The 17,306-nt window shown below is 34.0% G+C and overlaps 1 non-coding gene across 1 annotated transcript; it reads right to left on the minus strand.

Annotated features, from left to right (window-relative positions):
• Positions 1 to 3,483: 3,483 nt before the first annotated feature.
• Positions 3,484 to 3,590, minus strand: LOC129538802 (U6 spliceosomal RNA). The gene has a single exon (XR_008682337.1). It is a non-coding gene; the product is annotated as a U6 spliceosomal RNA (small nuclear RNA).
• Positions 3,591 to 17,306: the final 13,716 nt, after the last annotated feature.

Raw genomic sequence — 17,306 nt, forward strand, 5'->3', positions numbered from 1 at the left:
TGTAACATTTATGGAATTATTTTCCTCTGAAATTAGAATAAATTGTTCTGATTTGCTGTTTACTCTGACCTATCTTAAGACCCTCCCTGGTGGCTCAGGGGTAAAGAATCCTCCTGCCAATGCAGGAGACCTGGGTTTGATCCCTGGGTCAGGAAGACCTCCCTGAGAAGGAAATGGCAACCCTTTCCAGTATTCTAGCCTGGAAAATTCCTGGACAGAGGAGCCTGGCAGGCTACAAGTCAAGGGGTCACAAAGAGTTGGACACGGCTGAGCAACTAATACTTTCCCTTTCACTGACCTATCTTAAAACTGCCATTTAAAGATTAAACCCATACTCCGTTACCTACAGTTTCCATTAATTTCTTCAGGTATATCACAGTTTGAAAATTATATGTGTACTAACGTTCTTACCAAGATTTTACCCAGTCAAGGTAGTTTCAAATTTTGACTTTTTTTTTTTTTTAAAGTGGGGCTTTCCCTATATGCCCATCTGAACTCATCTCAGAATTTCACTGGTACTCTATTTATTCCATCTCTGAGGTCATTAATGAAGTTTCAAATAAGACCAAGCTGACATTCATCTCTATGGCACCCAGAGAACGTGACACAATTTATATCCATGATTAATTCAAGTTCATTGGCCAGATTTTAAACGTTATGACAATGCTCAATGCAAAGCCTGTTTAAATTAGCTTCTGTTAATTAAATCTGTGACTGAAATTTAATGAGACATATCAAAGCTTGGTTTAATTAATACAAAAGTTCTTCTATATTTCTAAAGCTGTTAATCCTGCTTGTTCCTCCCATTATTAACTATTCATATGTTTGTTTTTCCCACAGTGAGTCCTTCAGATATTTTTCCTTGTTATTTGCTCTTATTTTGTTAGTGATGAAAGATACAAGTCAACTTTCATGAATACTTCAATACCTTTTAGTTTGGTAAAGATTATTTAACTTTTCATTTTTCATGCCAAATAAATCCAGATGGTATGCATGTATCAGAACTGAACACATATAAAATCCAACTTAATATTTTGCCACATTTTTGATGACTTACTCCTAGAATTAGAAAAAGGGATAAACTGAAAATGATAAACTGCTAATTAAATATAGCAATAGATAGAATCACTTTTAAAAGACAAAAAATAAGACATTCATGTTAAATTGAACTATAAATATTTATTGTCTAATAATATTTATTTATATTTTGCAGTATTTATCTTTCAACCAGCTGACAATAAGTTATACTACATGTAGGAAGAGAAGTAAAATTACTTATATTTTTTATTCACTCTGAAGGTAGAGAGTTAGAAAAAATAATGTTGAAATAAAGATAAATAATATGCATTTGAAAATTATGGTTATTAGAAACTACTAAACAATGACTATTTAGTGATTATTTTACACATGTCCTAAAATCTTTATGTATATATTCTCTCTTTAAAAAAATCTTAAACGTATTTGAAGACCAAAATGCATGTTATTAAAAGCAATACAGCATTTTTCACTAAATAAATATCTTTTTATTAAAAAAGGGAAAAATTGACTTCATTTGCTAAACCTCACATCAGCAAACCAAGACTTAACTCCTCACCAAACTGCAGCTTCAGCCTCTTCCAAGAAGGTAATATTTAGCCAGTCAACCTTGAATTACCTGACCAGCACAGACTCAAGTCTTTCTCTAAAGCAAAGTAACTTCCTGAAATAATATTTTCTTTTGCTCTGGTTTATTTGTTCTGGCCCCTCTCTGACCCTAAAATCATTTCTTTTTTTTCTGCAGAACTTGAGAACCCCTTTCTATTTGCTAGATAGAATGCTGCCCGATCAGTGAATCATTGAATCAAGACAATTAGATCTTCAAATTTACTCACCTGAATTTTGTTTTTTAACATTTTTCAAAGTGACTGATGTTAGTGAGCTGAATTCCCTATGACAGCATGGTCTTTGTGTTAATCTGTTTCAAAATGGTCAGATTATGTTTGTCAATTACTGAAACAGAATCTCTAAAATGGGGAAGGTTATAAACTCCCCAGATCACCTGTGCACTCAATAGTGTTTGAGAATCATTCTTCCATAAGCAACATGAGCAATAAATGGACGAATAATTGAATGGCTGAAAGGATGAATCAAGAATATTTAGGTGCTGTTCAAAACACATGGTGAAAAAAAGAGCAACAGTATTTCTATTAAGCTAAGAGAGGATAATTTCATAGAACTCAAGTTGATTTTCAGCATTAATAAAATTTGATGACAAGAGAATTACCGAGTTTATCTGATTATGCTGTCTGTGTTGACTGAATATAACATATACTGTTGCTGTTTAATGACATAATCAAAATGTCAAATTATAAACGATATGCCTTAAAGACAGTGAAAGCTAGAAATAATCAAAATATATTTTATATTCATGCCAAACAGATATCTACATTGGTAAAATTGATGTCAATTATTGATTTGGAAAACTAAGTCAAAACACAGTCACAAAAGATGTACCTTAATTCTTAGGCAAATTGTCTTCAGATTCCAAAATTAATATTCTAAACTAGGAGTTAACTAATTTCTCAATAAGTTAAAAGTAAAGAGTAAATTTGTAAATATTTTGAAAATCTGGCATTATTTTAGTCATATTTGAAGACATATTTATGTTTAAATTCTCATCATAGGATAGTTTGTGGAGTACCCAAGCCACATTATTTTAATTTGTATTCTCTAAAATGAATAATAAAAAGGGGGTGATAATAACACAGGCTCTAAACCCTGAGAGGCTTTGTGAATGATTGTTATTATTTTAAATCTTTGTAACTTAAAGCAATCACAATGATAGGAATTTAAAAGTACTACATTTAAGTGCCTGGTAGCAGAGAGCAACTGGGATTCTTTCCTAATGTCACTAAACACATTACTTTCCTGTGTGGGCCAGATTCAGTAAGTTCACAGTTTCTTATTTGATTCAATAAAAATTTGTGATTCATGATTTTGTCCCAGCAGAAATGTTATACTGAAAGGAAGCGCATGTCAGGGAAATCTCTAAACAACCCATGAATTATAACCTCTGAAGTGAATACCTGAACAGAACAAAAGTGGTTTTGATTACAGAGTCATGGGGAAAAAGGTTGCTTTTGCACTGAGGCAGATAGCCTAACTAATGTTTTAATTATTAAATAGTAGATGACCAAAAATTTTTAAATGTACTGTTTCCACATTTCTAAGTTGCTAAAATTAAATCACACAACTTTGCTGTCAATCTTAAATATTATTGTTAATATATAAATTGAATAAAAATGGCTGATGTTAATAAATGTTCAATTATCTCTGCTCATGATGCCTCAAACATGGTTCCTGGAAGTCAAATTAATAACATTTTACAGAAATTATTGTTTCAGTAATGTGCTGAGTAACTGCAATACATAATCACATGATGATAGGCATTTTTAAATATTGAAAATTTACCAAGAACAGCTTAACCATGTTTTCAAGGATTGTACCATTTTATCCAATTTTATGAATTTGCGTGTCATCCTTGTGCAGGGGCCATGCTAATCTTCTCTGTATCATTCCAATTTTAGTATATGTGCTGCCGAAGCGAGCACTCTTATCCAGTTTTATATTGTGTGTGTGCTCAGTTGTGTCTGATTCTGTGATGCCATGGGCTGTGGCACTCCACGGAATTTTCCAGGGAAGAATACTGGAGTGAATCATCACTTCCTACTCTAGGAGATCTTCCTGAAACAAGGCTAGAACCTTCATCTCTTGCATTGGCAGCAGATTCTTTACTAACTGTGCCACCTGGGAAGCCCAAGTTTATACTAATTCTTGAAAAAACTAGAAGACAAAATAAGAAAATATATACATAAAAATTCTATAGGAATTTAATGGGTCTCATAAGGAAATGAGACTGTTTAAAATTAATTCTAAGGTTGTTTGTGAAAATGAGGGCCACAAAAAACTTTTTTAAATTTAATTTCCTGATTTTGCACTTATATTCAGAGGATTACTTCAGAAATTTACAATCTGAAGAACTATTTGACTTTGAGGCTTTTAAATTAAGCATTACAAAGTATAAAAATATTAAACAGATTTAATAAAGAAGAAATAATTGTTCAAATTCAGACCCAAAAGTGGGAAAAAAGTAAACTACCACATTTTAAGTGCAAGAACAAAGGTGGCAATATAATAGAAGTGAAACTCATAATTCTAATACACAAGTAGTAACACTTAAGATCAAATTCCAATTACTGAAAAAATCCAGCACTCTAAAGATATAAAAAGAAAAGGATGAATAAAACATAAGATATAAATTTTAAATGGTAATAAAAAATTTCTAAATGCTAATCTAGATGGCATACTTTTCAGTATGAAGAGAGGTAAACATGTACTGACAGTAAGAAAATATCTCTGGCAATAAAATATTAAGGGAAGGCTCCATTGTTGTTAATGAAATATTATATTCACAGATTAATTATCTAATAAAGATAAATAAAGCTATTTGTGACAGAAAAATTGTGATTTTTTTTTAAGAGAATAACTTTGTGAAAGTGAAAGTGAAGTTGCTCACTCGTGTCCGACTCTTTGTGACCCCGTGGACTGTAGCCCACCAGACTCCTCTGTCTATGGGATTCTCCAGGCAAGAATACTGGAGTGGGTTGCCATTTCCTTCTCCAGGGTATCTTCTTGACCCAGGGATCGAACCCAGGACTCCCATATTGCAGGCAGACGCTTTAACCTCTGAGGTTGTGTCTATGCAGAAAGAACCATTTTTGACTGGGTAGCATATCTCCAAGATATGGCAAAACAATTTAGTTTAAAAAAAATACCATTTTGACATCACTAAATTTGGCAAAATTTATTCTATTTAGCCTTCATTTTCATTTTAAAACTGTTATAAATTCTTTTCTGTTTAGTTTTAAACCATTAAGTTAAGATAATGAACTCTTCCCTGAAAAATGTAGTATTTGTTACCTTCCTTTCAAACTATAAAGTTAAAACTCTTTTAATGAGAAGATCTCAAAACATCAAGGTCAGAGACAAAATCCTTTCAGGATACATAGCATAACCATTGTTTTAAAGTACATGAAGTAAAAAAAAATAAACAATGATGCTTTAAATTATCTGGTTTTATAATGGAATCAAAAAGCAAGAGATTTTCGATGGTATTGATTTAGTCATTAGTGAACTCATATAATAACATATATATTGGTCAATAGTAATCATGCCTGTGCTCTGCAAATAAAAACAGCCTCAAAATTATAGTCAAGAAAGAGCTAGTCTTTTAGAGCAGAAAACATACCTTCAATAGCTTTCAAGAGCTATGACAACGGAGTTGCCACGGTTCAATTATTTATAGTCATTCTCAGGACTGGGATCAATATCATAAATTATTTTGTAACAGACAGTATCAACCATTTACATATGCATAGCAGAGATGATTTTAGCAAAGACCACCTAATTGCCTGTCTTCTACAAGTTAGCAACTAGGAAGCAGTCTTCACTCCTCATGACATCTATTTATGTACAGTTTTCTGCTTCATTTCCCAGGTCATCTTGTTCTACCTCTCTCTAAACTGATTATTTCTTAAGCATACTTAACCTCATGTTTAAACACTTGAATAGTCTTACATATTTTAGTGTAAATTCAACACAACACACATTTACTGAAAAAATATTATTGTAAAGAAATACTTTGGATAGTGTGGGAACTTCAAATATTAACCGTAAAAGTTCTTTGCTTTCAATGATTTAGGAAGGGGAACATAAACATATGCAACAAAATTTGATTTGGTATTGATCGTCAATGTGCTTTTAATTGTGCACTTCTCTCTTAGTTCAGTTGGTAAATAATCCACCCGCAATGCAGGAGACCCTGGTTTGATTCCTGGGTTGGGAAGATCATCTGGAGAAGGAAAAGGCTACCCACTCCAGTATTCTGGCTTGGAGAATTCCATGGACTATATGGTCCATGGGGTCGCAAAGAGTCAGACACGACTGAGCAACTTTCAACACAGAAGTAGCTATGGAACATCAGATAAAATTGTTTTGAATACACTGGAAAGAAAATGCAACAATCCTGGCATCTATGTCATCTGAGATGACACTTAATGGAAATATAGAATTGGAGCTGATTGACACAAAAAAGATTCAGATAGGAGATATGAAGAGGAAGAAATTTAGAACATATTTTTAAAGGTGTGGAGATAGAAGATGGGATTTATCTTTTGAGGTAGAAAGGAGGAGTCTGAATTATATTTTAGAGCAAGTTCTATGAGCCATTGTACATTGTTCTCCTGTAGGGCTAACAGGACTCAATGACTTACTCCTTACTTTGAAATACTGCTGATATCTGCGCTGCACTCTGACTCTCATATATAAACTCCCATTCAGAAAGCTGATTTTTAAGTTGAGCAAATTCAATTAGGTTTTCTTTCATCACATATATTTTTATTTTAGCTAAGATTCAGAATTGTCTTTGGCTAGATCAAATAAAGAGAAAATTACAAACCTTGAGTCAATTTCAATTAGTTTATCTTCTCAAAATACCCATTTATTTTTTCTTTTCAATGAAACTTTAAAAATTTTTTTCTTCTATTACTAGCAGTTTTCATATATCCATAGGCCATCTAGATAAAATAATTTGCAGTTAGCCAAGAAAAGTTGATGAAATGCTCATTCAAAAATTAAAGATGTTTTACTTTTTAAAATCCAAAGTCTACCAAATCTTAATAAAGTTCATCTGTAGGGTTATAATTAAACTGCCTAAAGTCACAATGCTGCTGCTGCTGTTAAGTCACTTCAGTCGTGTCCGACTCTGTGTGACCCCATAGATGGCAGCCCACCAGGCTCCACCATCCCTGGGATTCTCCAGGTAAGAACACTGGAGTGGGTTGCCATTTCCTTCTCCAATGTGTGAAAGTGAAAAGTGAAAGTGAAGTCGCTCAGTCATGTCTGACTCGTAGCCACCCCATGGACTGCAGCCTACCAGGCTCCTCCATCCATGGGATTTTCTAGGCAAGAGTACTGGAGTGGCTTGCCATTGCCTTCTCACAATACATTTGCCAATTGCTCATGAACTAACTTAAACGTTTCAATTTCCTACCATACAAAATTTGTAATGAATAATTTTTTAACTTCATGTGGTTTAGCTGCTTAGCATTAAGCACCCCCAAAATACACTGGGTGAAATTCTAAGTACTCAGAAAAACAGAAAGAGTGAATGAATAGGTGGTTGAGTGGGCAGTGAAACCTTCCCTCTAAAAAGCAACTCCATTGTCCATCTACTCTGCAGGAATCACTTGGAAAATCCAAGATGGACCATTTTGTTTATAGCTTACAAGGGCACTTAGTGTCCATTTCAGTCTCTAACTTCCATGCAGAAAACTTAGTATTAAATATACAACTAGCCAGTGCTATGACTGAATAGATTGCTTCGTTTCTCTTATCTTCAGTTTTCTAATCTGTAAGTGAATGAGTGATAGTCACTCAATCATGTCTGACTCTTTACGATCCCATGGATTACAGAGTTGATGTAATTCTTCAGGCCAGAATGCTGGAGTTGGTAGCTTTCCCTTCTCCAGGGAATCTCCCCAACCCAGGGATGGAACCCAGGTCTGTTGCACTGCAGGCGGATTCTTTACCAGCTGAGCCACAAGTTCAGTTCAGTCACTCAGTCGTGTCCAACTCTTTGTGATTTCATGAACCGCAGCATATCAGGCCTCCCTGTCCATCACCAACTCCCGGAGTCCACCCTAACCCATTTCCACTGAGTCGGTGTTGCCATCCAACCATCTAATCTTCTGTCCCCTTCTCCTCCTGCCCTCAATCTCTCCCAGCATCAGGGTCTTTTCAAATGAGTCAGCTCTTCGCATCAGGTGGTCAAAGTTTTAGAGTTTCAGCTTCAACATCAGTCCTTCCAATGAACACCCAGGATTGATCTCCTTTAGGATGGACTGGCTGGATCTCCTTGCAGTCCAAGGGACTCTCAAGAGTCTTCTCCAACACCACAGTTCAAAAGCATTAATTCTTCGGCCCTCAGCTTTCTTTATAGTCCAACTCTCACATCCATACATGACCACTGGAAAAACCATAGCCTTGACTAGACCGACCTTTGTTGACAAAGTAATGCCTCTGCTTTTTAATATGCTGTCTAGTTTGGTCATAACTTTCCTTCCAAGGAGTAAGCGTCTTTTAATTTCATGGTTGCAATCACCATCTGCAGTGATTTTGGGAGAAAAAGATAAACTCAGCCACGGTTTCCACTGTTCCCCCATCTATTTCCAATGAAGTGATGGGACCAGACGTCATGATCTTAGTTTCCTGAATGTTGAGCTTTAAGCCAACTTTTTCACTCTCCTCTTTCACTTTCATCAAGAGGCTCTTTAATGCTTCTTCACTTTCTGTGATAAGGATGATGTCATCTGCATATCTGAGCGTATTGATATTTCTCCCGGCAAACTTGATTCCAGCTTGTGCTTCCTCCAGCCCAGCGTTTCTCATGATGTACTTTGCATATAAGTTAAATAAGCCACAAGGGAAGCCCTCTAATCCATAAAGTGGAAATCAATAACAAACACCACAGTCCATGCTTGGAAATATCAGCTCTCTCTCCAACCCACTCTACAGTCTGCAATACCCATCAAAAAAACAACTATGCATAGGTTCTAAATACATATTTTCAAAATAATATCCATATAATTAGGATAATCAGGACATGCAGGATGCAGAAGAAAGGGTCCAAGGAAATATAATGAATAATGTCTATCTTTGAGATAATAAACAGCAAACAGTGGTTCTCAAACTTTAATGTGAATGGGAACAATCTGAGGATGTTATTTTGACTCAGTAATTCTAGGGGGTCTTAAGATTCTATATTTTTAAGAAGCCACTGACAAAATATGCAAATACTGCTGGTCTGCATATGATACTATGAGTGGAAAGTAATAATGAGAAGACAGCCAGAAAGCCCTCGGGCCACCCAGTAAGGCATGGTGATAGAGAAAGAATTTTAAGGTATGGGTCCAAGTAAATAGATGACCCAGGATCTCACATGACACTGCCATGCCCTGTATGGCAATATTCATCACCAAAAGCTGTTTATCAACAGACAAACTGAGCTTTGACTCTAGACATGACCTTTCTGTTGATTCTTACAGGCAGTCTAGCTGAATATCTAAAAACACCCAAGTCCAAAGAAGAGACAAGAAATTGAAATATAGAGAAGGAAGATATTAAAAAATACGAACCAAAATGTGGCTATCCATTTTCTGGAGAAAATATGGTGGAAAAATAAAATTGGGAAGGTAATTGCTTTGGTCATCCAAAAATAATTTTTAAAATGGCTGTTTCTTTGATCTCTAAAATGACTTTTTTGTATTGCTCAGCTATATATTTTTCTCAAATTTTTCCAAACATAGCTTATTTTCTTCAAATATTTTTTTCTTTTCCTTGATTTATAGTTACTATTCTGTTTTAACATACCATGAGAGTACAAAGTCTATTAAACACCAAGCAGTGGATGGAGTTGGGCAAGTTAAACTTTGGGAGCTTCAATTTTCTCCATGTAAATTCCTAAGTCCTTATCTTAGTTCAACACTGAGTTAAAGATAGGATGATGGTAAATTCAGGACCAAAATCCATGTTTTTAATTTCTAATTCACTTATCTCTCCACATTATCATATCATTTTTTATTCATGGTATTAAGTTGCAATGTAAAACTGAAGACTCTGAAGTTAAAAAAAAAATGGTTCAAGTTTTGATTTAAATAGTCTTGGAAAATTATTATTTTTTTGATCCTCAGTTATCTCATCTATGAAATAAGTATAACTGTAACATCAATTCCAAGAGATGGTTTGAAGATGATATGACAATGTTTGGCTACCCATCAGTTACTATGCAGCCACCTCATAAAAACAAGAATTATTGTTACGAAATTTTGCTGCTTTATTCAAATAATCCATCGGGGATCATAAATTACTATTTTATAATGCTATCTTAATACATTTTACTACTCATATTTCAAAACTAATCTGTCATCAATGAATTTTTATTCCAGATGAACCATTTGCCCATAATTATTTTATAGAACAAAAAGTGTGTATAACTGACTAGTCAATAATTATAATAACTTTTTATATCAAATGCATTTTTAAGGGTTTAATATATTTTTAAAAGCATGGTATCATCCCTTTGTCTCTTACTTGGAAGAGTTCTGTCAGCACACTGTTCTTAGACAACCCTCTTCCTAGGGTCAAGGTGTCTCAAACTAAAAATCTGTCTCAACAACCCACAGGCCAACAGTGAGGTTAACTGCTTTTGTCTGACATTTTAAAACATCAATTTCACTTCTTAAAGTCCTCATTTAGTATTAGACAAGGATAGAAATGAATATAGTTTGACACATACAGTATTTTAATTTTTGAATCACCACTAGATTCCAACTTCTCTTTCAAATAAACAATTTCAACAATTACATTATATTTTCTTACCTTTAACTGCAATTTAAATCAACATTCAAAGAACTGGATTCTGACATCTTTTAAACATCTTGTCAATATCATATGCAGGACTGTTTTTTTCTAAGTGAAGGGAAAAAAACACAATGATAATAGGATCCCAGGAGCCTGTGACTACTAGACTAAAGAGAGACGAGCCAAAAGGAGCTGTGTAGATGACAAATAAATTGGCACTTATTTTCACTTTTTCATGGAAACGTAACAGAAAGAAAAGTTTATGACGAATCCTCCACTCAAGGAAATATAAAAGCTGAGCTATTTATAGCTTTTTTATTACTATTTATTTCTAATCCAGTGAGATGGAAACAAACTTTCTCAATGCCTTACTTCTCCTCCCTCTCTCAACCACCAAAGATAATGAAAGGTTTTTTAAAAATAACTTTTTGGTTAAAAATGATGATTTTAAATAAAATTTGCTAACCTATAATCATAAAGATAGCATTTCCCATAGACCATAATTAATGGATAATTTTTATGATCTTTTGATGAGTTTCTCTGAAACAATAAAAGTAAAGAAAAGAAATTCAACAATTACTGTATATCTGTCATTTCTTTCACATAAACCTACAAAGAATTCATTATCAACACAGAGCAAAAGAAAAAACTGGGACAAGATAGGTTATAAAACTTGCCAAATATTAAATGACCAGTAAGTGCCAGAAGCTTGGATTCTCCAAAAATAATTCTTTGATGGTAAGGTCTCATTTCTTTTTAATAGCAGATAGGTCATTAAATTTGTGATGCCACAAAATCTTTAATCTTTCTGGACTATGATATATGCTTCTCTAAAATAAAGCTGTTTGAGTAGAAGCTCTCATTCTGCTTTGTAACTCTATGACATCATGAGTCTAGCTGGACATACACTGATAAAGTAATTAGCCAAGAATATAGGGTCCTGCCATAGTCTCCAAAGCTTGCCATAAATGACCTGAAAAAAGAAAATCCAAATATAATAACAGCTCTATTAGAATTCACTCAATAGTGTTGCTTTTGCCTGGAGAGTTAACATACCTCGTCTAATATCAGACAGTAAATGAAGCATTTGGGAGATGGAGATCAATGACATCCCTACATGCACATCAATTGTAGTATAATTAACTAAAACCTAAAACCAGGAAGTTCAAAAATTGAAATGCTCTCCTGTGCACTTTTATATCACCAATCATTGTTGTACATTAATGTACAGGATGTACTTGTGATTGAGGATAGCAGCCTTGACAATTTAATGAAGAAAAGATAAAACACAGTAATACTAGACAGCAAAGTCAGTCTCCTATTTATCAACAAATGCATTAAGAATCTTCTATCATTAAATTACACATCAATAACGGTATGAAATGAAAAGAAACAAGTGCCAAATAGGTTCTTTGATATAACAAATGTGTTGGAAATGTCAGCCGTATACTAAAGTTAAAAAAAAAAAAGTTAAAATCCTACTATTCTATGATCTAATTGTATAGTGATATTAATAGGAATGGTTCTATGGTTCTTAATTAAATAAAAATTCCATTGAAATAAAGGATGTGTCTTAGAACTACCTCATAAGTTCCACCAGACTATACAAATAATATGCAACATATTTTAACTCTTAAAGGACACAAGTATAGAAAATAATGTGGCTCTTAAAATCACAAGGCTTTGCAACATGGGAAGTAAAATAGCCTAACAATCAGAAAACAATCAAGACAAACAATAAAATTTATATATTTTAAATATATATAGTTTCTTCAATTTGGCTTTTGGGAAAAAACAAAGTGGAAAATTCTGGATTAAATTTCAGAGATTACAAGGTAATTTTCTAACAGCATTCTATAAAATCAACAGATCAGGGGAGAAGATATAGATTTCTTTAACTTCAAATTGTCTATATTGTCATTATTAAATTTAAAAAGTAATTTATTAGAAATCATTTTGCTTTGTTATGAAAGTAAGTGTGAAAGTCACTTGTTACTCAGTTGTATCTGAGTCTTTGCAACCCTATGTACTATACAGTCCATGGAATTCTCCAGGCCAGAATACTGAAGTGGATAGTCTTCCCCTTTCCAGGGGATCTTCCTAACCCAGGGATTTAACCCAGGTCTCCAGCACTGCAGGCAGATTCTTTTTTTTTTTTTTCAAGCCATTCTTTTTTTTTATTGGAGGCTAATTATTTTACAATATTATATTGGTTGGTATTGCCATACATTGACATGAATCCGCCCGGGGTGTACATGAGTTCCCCCTCCTGAACCCCCCTCCCACCTCCCTCCTCCCTTTATCCTCCCTCTGGGTCATCCCCGCAGCTGAGCCACAAGGGAAGCCATTGCTCTGTTCAATAAGTATTCAATTTTATGTTTGAAATCATAGTTATGACAATGATCCATATGTAAAGCTAGGTGGTAAGAATAATAAAAATATTAAATTTGTCTTTAAGATATTACAGAAAATGTATGATTTACATTGTATGTTAGTATTAAAATGAGTAGAATCATTTTTGAAGTAATTGCTCCAGTAAATTTCGTATCAACTCTTAGAAATACAACAAATGCTCCAAATCTTTTCATTTTACTTTACAAATTTAACTGAGAATCACAGAGATATAAAACTTCTGCTTTTCTTCATTTTGTTTTCAATAATTCACAAATCAATCTGATATACCTCATTCAAAAACTTAGACCAACATAGAATTTTTGAGAGAATGTGCTTAATTTTAGTGAAGATGTAATAGAACAGGTGTGTAGTAAAAGAATCTTCTACTTTCTGGCTTACATAATGCTGGGCAAGTTGCTTGAACTTTCAGAGACTCTATTATTTTATCTTCTAGAGGAAATAACATAGCTACTGAAATCAGAGTTGTAGGGATTGTACCAATACATAGTTGGCAGCAATACCTTGAGACTATAATGATATATTAATGATAGCAATTAATATTAAGGGAAATGTTTTTTCCCATTTTATGGATTTATAAGTAGACATCTACTTCTTCTTCACTCTAAGAATTTTTTTTTTTTTTTCCCCTAATACTGCTCAGGGCTTCCCTGGTGGCTCAGAGGTTAAAGCGTCTGCCTCCAATGCGGGAGACCCGGGTTCGATCTCTGGGTCGGGAATATCCCCTGGAGAAGGAAACGGTAACCCACTCCAGTATTTTTGCCTGGAGAATCCCATGGACGGAGAAGCCTGGTAGGCTACAGTCCACGGGGTCGCAAAGAGTCGGACATGACTGAGCGAAGGGACGGAACGGAACGGAACGGAACGGAATACTGCTCAAGGAGCACAACTCCCAGACTCTTCCTGCTCCCTGTATTCACTCTTCTGCAGATAGAAAGTAGATTATCCAGTAGTTAAACTGGGGGAAAGACCCTGATGCTGGGGAAGATTGAAGGCAAAAGGAGAAGAGGCGGGCAAAGGATGATGCAGTTCAATAGCACTACTGACTCAATGAACATGAATTTGAGCAAACTCCAGGGGTAGTGAAGGACAGGAAAGCCTGGCATGCTGCAGTCCATGAGGTCACAAAGAGTCAGACACAACTTAGGGACTGAACAACAACAACAAAAACTGGGGAAAGCTAACTAGAAATGGCTATCCCAGCACCACTTGCTTTCCTCCTCTTGCTGGCAGAGAATGGATTCTTGCTCCTCTGTGATTTGAGATTGTAGATGGTTTATTAGAAGGATGGTCGTACACGTGGAGTTCTGCCTGGAACTCCCAGAACTTCTACCCCTGGGCTGGGAGAATCTGCACGGTTCTGGAATTTATTTAAAAGACTGCTTTGGCTCACATATTATATTTCCTACAAATTTGACATTATCAACTATAAGGTGAATATCTGGCATCCATATTAATGATTTAAAATATAAATCTTCTTCAAATGCAAGTAGAACCTGTCCACATGGACTTGGAAAAGAATAGACCATAAACTCTGAAGGTAATTTGTAATAAAAATCACAAAATGTATAAAAGCAACATCCTGGAATTGGTTGAGGCATCTCTTAATAACCATTGCTAAGTTTAACACTTATATGCAGTGTATGTCCTGGCAGAATTCTTACAAAATTAATTCATAATTAAAGTGATCTCTCATTTTGCACAAAGATATAAACACTTTTAGAGCCCTCTATTCAAAAAACTAAGAAAATATTGTAGCATGTTCTGAGCATTCTTGTAACTGTTATTTGTGTTCCAAAACAACAGAAATACAATGTTTTCCATAAATGTGTATTTAGAATTTAAAGTCACACAACTTAGATTATTTAGAAGCCACTTTTTTAAAAGTAAAACAAAAAGATCAAATTTAAAGTATTTAACTGAGTATAGCCAAAATATTATCATTTAACATCCAATCAATATGAAATATTGATTAGATTTTTATATGAATTCATCTATAGTCTAGTATATATTTTACATTCATCTCAGTTTGGACTAATGACATTTCAAATGTTCAATAGGCACATTTGTTTAGTGGATATTGCATTTGATAACAGTGCAGCTGTAGACCAGCAACAGAATACTATGTCAAGACATCTCTCTCACACACACAAACACACACACATTCATGTATATTAAAGTAAAACCTTCATTAACCTTAATAAGTGAGAAGTGGAAAAATCCAAATGAATCCTTTTGATTGTTTTATATTCAGGATAGTATTTTTTTTTTTACTATGTATATCAGCCTTCCTTTTTTTTTTTTCTCAATTAGGCATCATTTAGCAAAAAGGAAATTATATTTTTTAAGCAAGTGAGATAATGAATTGATTTTTTTTCCTTAAAAGAGAAAGAACAGATACATGTGAACTAATTTCACTTACCTTGTACTCCTAGCCCATATAAATTTAATATGTATTTTCCTCAAATTTCCTGCAACACAACTAGTCACTCAATGTCAGAGTGCCTTAAAGCAACTCACAGAGATAGCATAATGAGGAATTGTGTGTTAAGTTGTTCTGATCTATATCTTGAGGCTTATTATTGTATTGACTGATTCACTCAAATTTGTTTCACAAAATTTTTAATTTTCTTAAAGCAAATGTATGTAGAAAATAAAGCTACAAATATATCAGACTTAAGGACACTACAGATCAAGTCAAGGCTGGGGATCCTTAGAATATAGGTGTTCTTGTCACAGTGTTCCACAATTACTCATGCAGAGTACAAAATTTCACTCTCTTTTTGGCAGCGCATGCAAAATAGAGACTTTGATCACTTACACAGTATTTGGTAAGGAAAAATGTTCTGGTCTTTCAGAGCATACAAAATTTTCCCCCAACTTGAATCCGAAATTAAGCTTAAAATTCAATTTATCTGATATTTTCTTTCATTTTTAACCACTCTTATTCTTAAGCACCACTTTTAAGAGGACTGAAAAGGCACAGGTGAACACCTGCCAAAACCTTCCCTTGCTTTGCCTAGGTCCAACCTGCTTTTGCCACGTAGCCATAAAAACAGAGAAAAACCCCAACTCTAGTACATTTTTAATGCATGCACGTGCACACACACACACACACACGTGTTCCTGGATCTCTAAGCATGTATAAATAATCATGTCATTTTTTAATTCAAACTTTTCCCTAGTTCTCACTACTGTGATCCAAATTCAAAAATAAATAAATAAATAAATACTCTTAAAATTAAATTTAAATGCTAAAGTCTATCTTCTGGGAATAAATCTCAAAATAAACATTAGAAGCTGTGAAAATTGATTTATGTTATCATTGCAATTATGTTAAAAATAAAGGTATAGATATAAAAGTACTAAAAGAAGCCAAATGTGTTAACAACAGTTGGTTTCTCTGAATTATGGAATGTGGCTGTTGTTTCCTTGTTTATTTTGGAGTTTAAATTTAATTATTTAATAAGTGCTTGCTACTTTTAAAAACACAAAGTTACTTCATAAAATGAAATGAAACAGACATGACTGACTATACAGCCTCAAACACACAGAAAAAAAAAAAACAACAACAACAATTTTGGAACCTCTAAATGTACAGAAGTTTTCAAAGTATTAGGTAACAGATGACTGAGTTTTTAAAATACATTGGAGATGAACACTATAGTGAATCAGAAACTGTATAAGTAAACACACCCTAAATACAGGCTAATGCTAAAATATAAAATTGCTACAGAGGAAGTCAGGCATGAGCAAGGAAGGACTGCCTAGCCAAAATGGATGCAAGATGTTCTCTAAATTCCATACCACACATGCTCAGGAGAGCTCAAAGATATTCTACAAAAATAACCACAGAGACTTTTTCAACTCCTGAACATGTGCCCTAGGCACACATTGGATACAAACTAACCACAAGGGCTTCCTAAATTAAATTTAGGCAGGAAGGAGCCAACTAAGGGTTCATAAATATTCCATACATACATATATCTGATTATAACAGGCTGAATTATGGAAGACATGCACAGCAGAGCCTGTTGTTATGAAACTTGCAAGTGTCAAACCTTTGTTACAAGACAAGAACCAAGGGAGAGAAATAAGCCATCTTGACAAAATCACAGTTTGAACATTTCCTAGAAACTATTTTTGCTACTCCTTGAAAGGTTTTCAATATTGTCATTGCTTTGGGCTCAAAAAAATTAATTAATTAAAAAAAATCAATCCCCATCTATTGTACTCTAGTTTGGTTGGACTGACTTTGTTCATGGATGTATATGTATATGTGTACATTCCATTGTTTTAATTATTATTTGTGACTGCCATTTGTCTGGGGTTCAACTTTGGTTTCTCATTTTTGGATATTTGTTTGAATCTCACACAATGATATAACAAACCACTTGTGGAATCTTCGTTCCTGACAAAAGATCAAGCCCTGAGTG

This window comes from Moschus berezovskii, chromosome 2, assembly GCF_049115385.1.
Source record: "Moschus berezovskii isolate FMDL1 chromosome 2, NW_MosBer_1.0, whole genome shotgun sequence".
Classification (NCBI taxonomy): Eukaryota; Metazoa; Chordata; class Mammalia; order Artiodactyla; family Moschidae; genus Moschus; species Moschus berezovskii.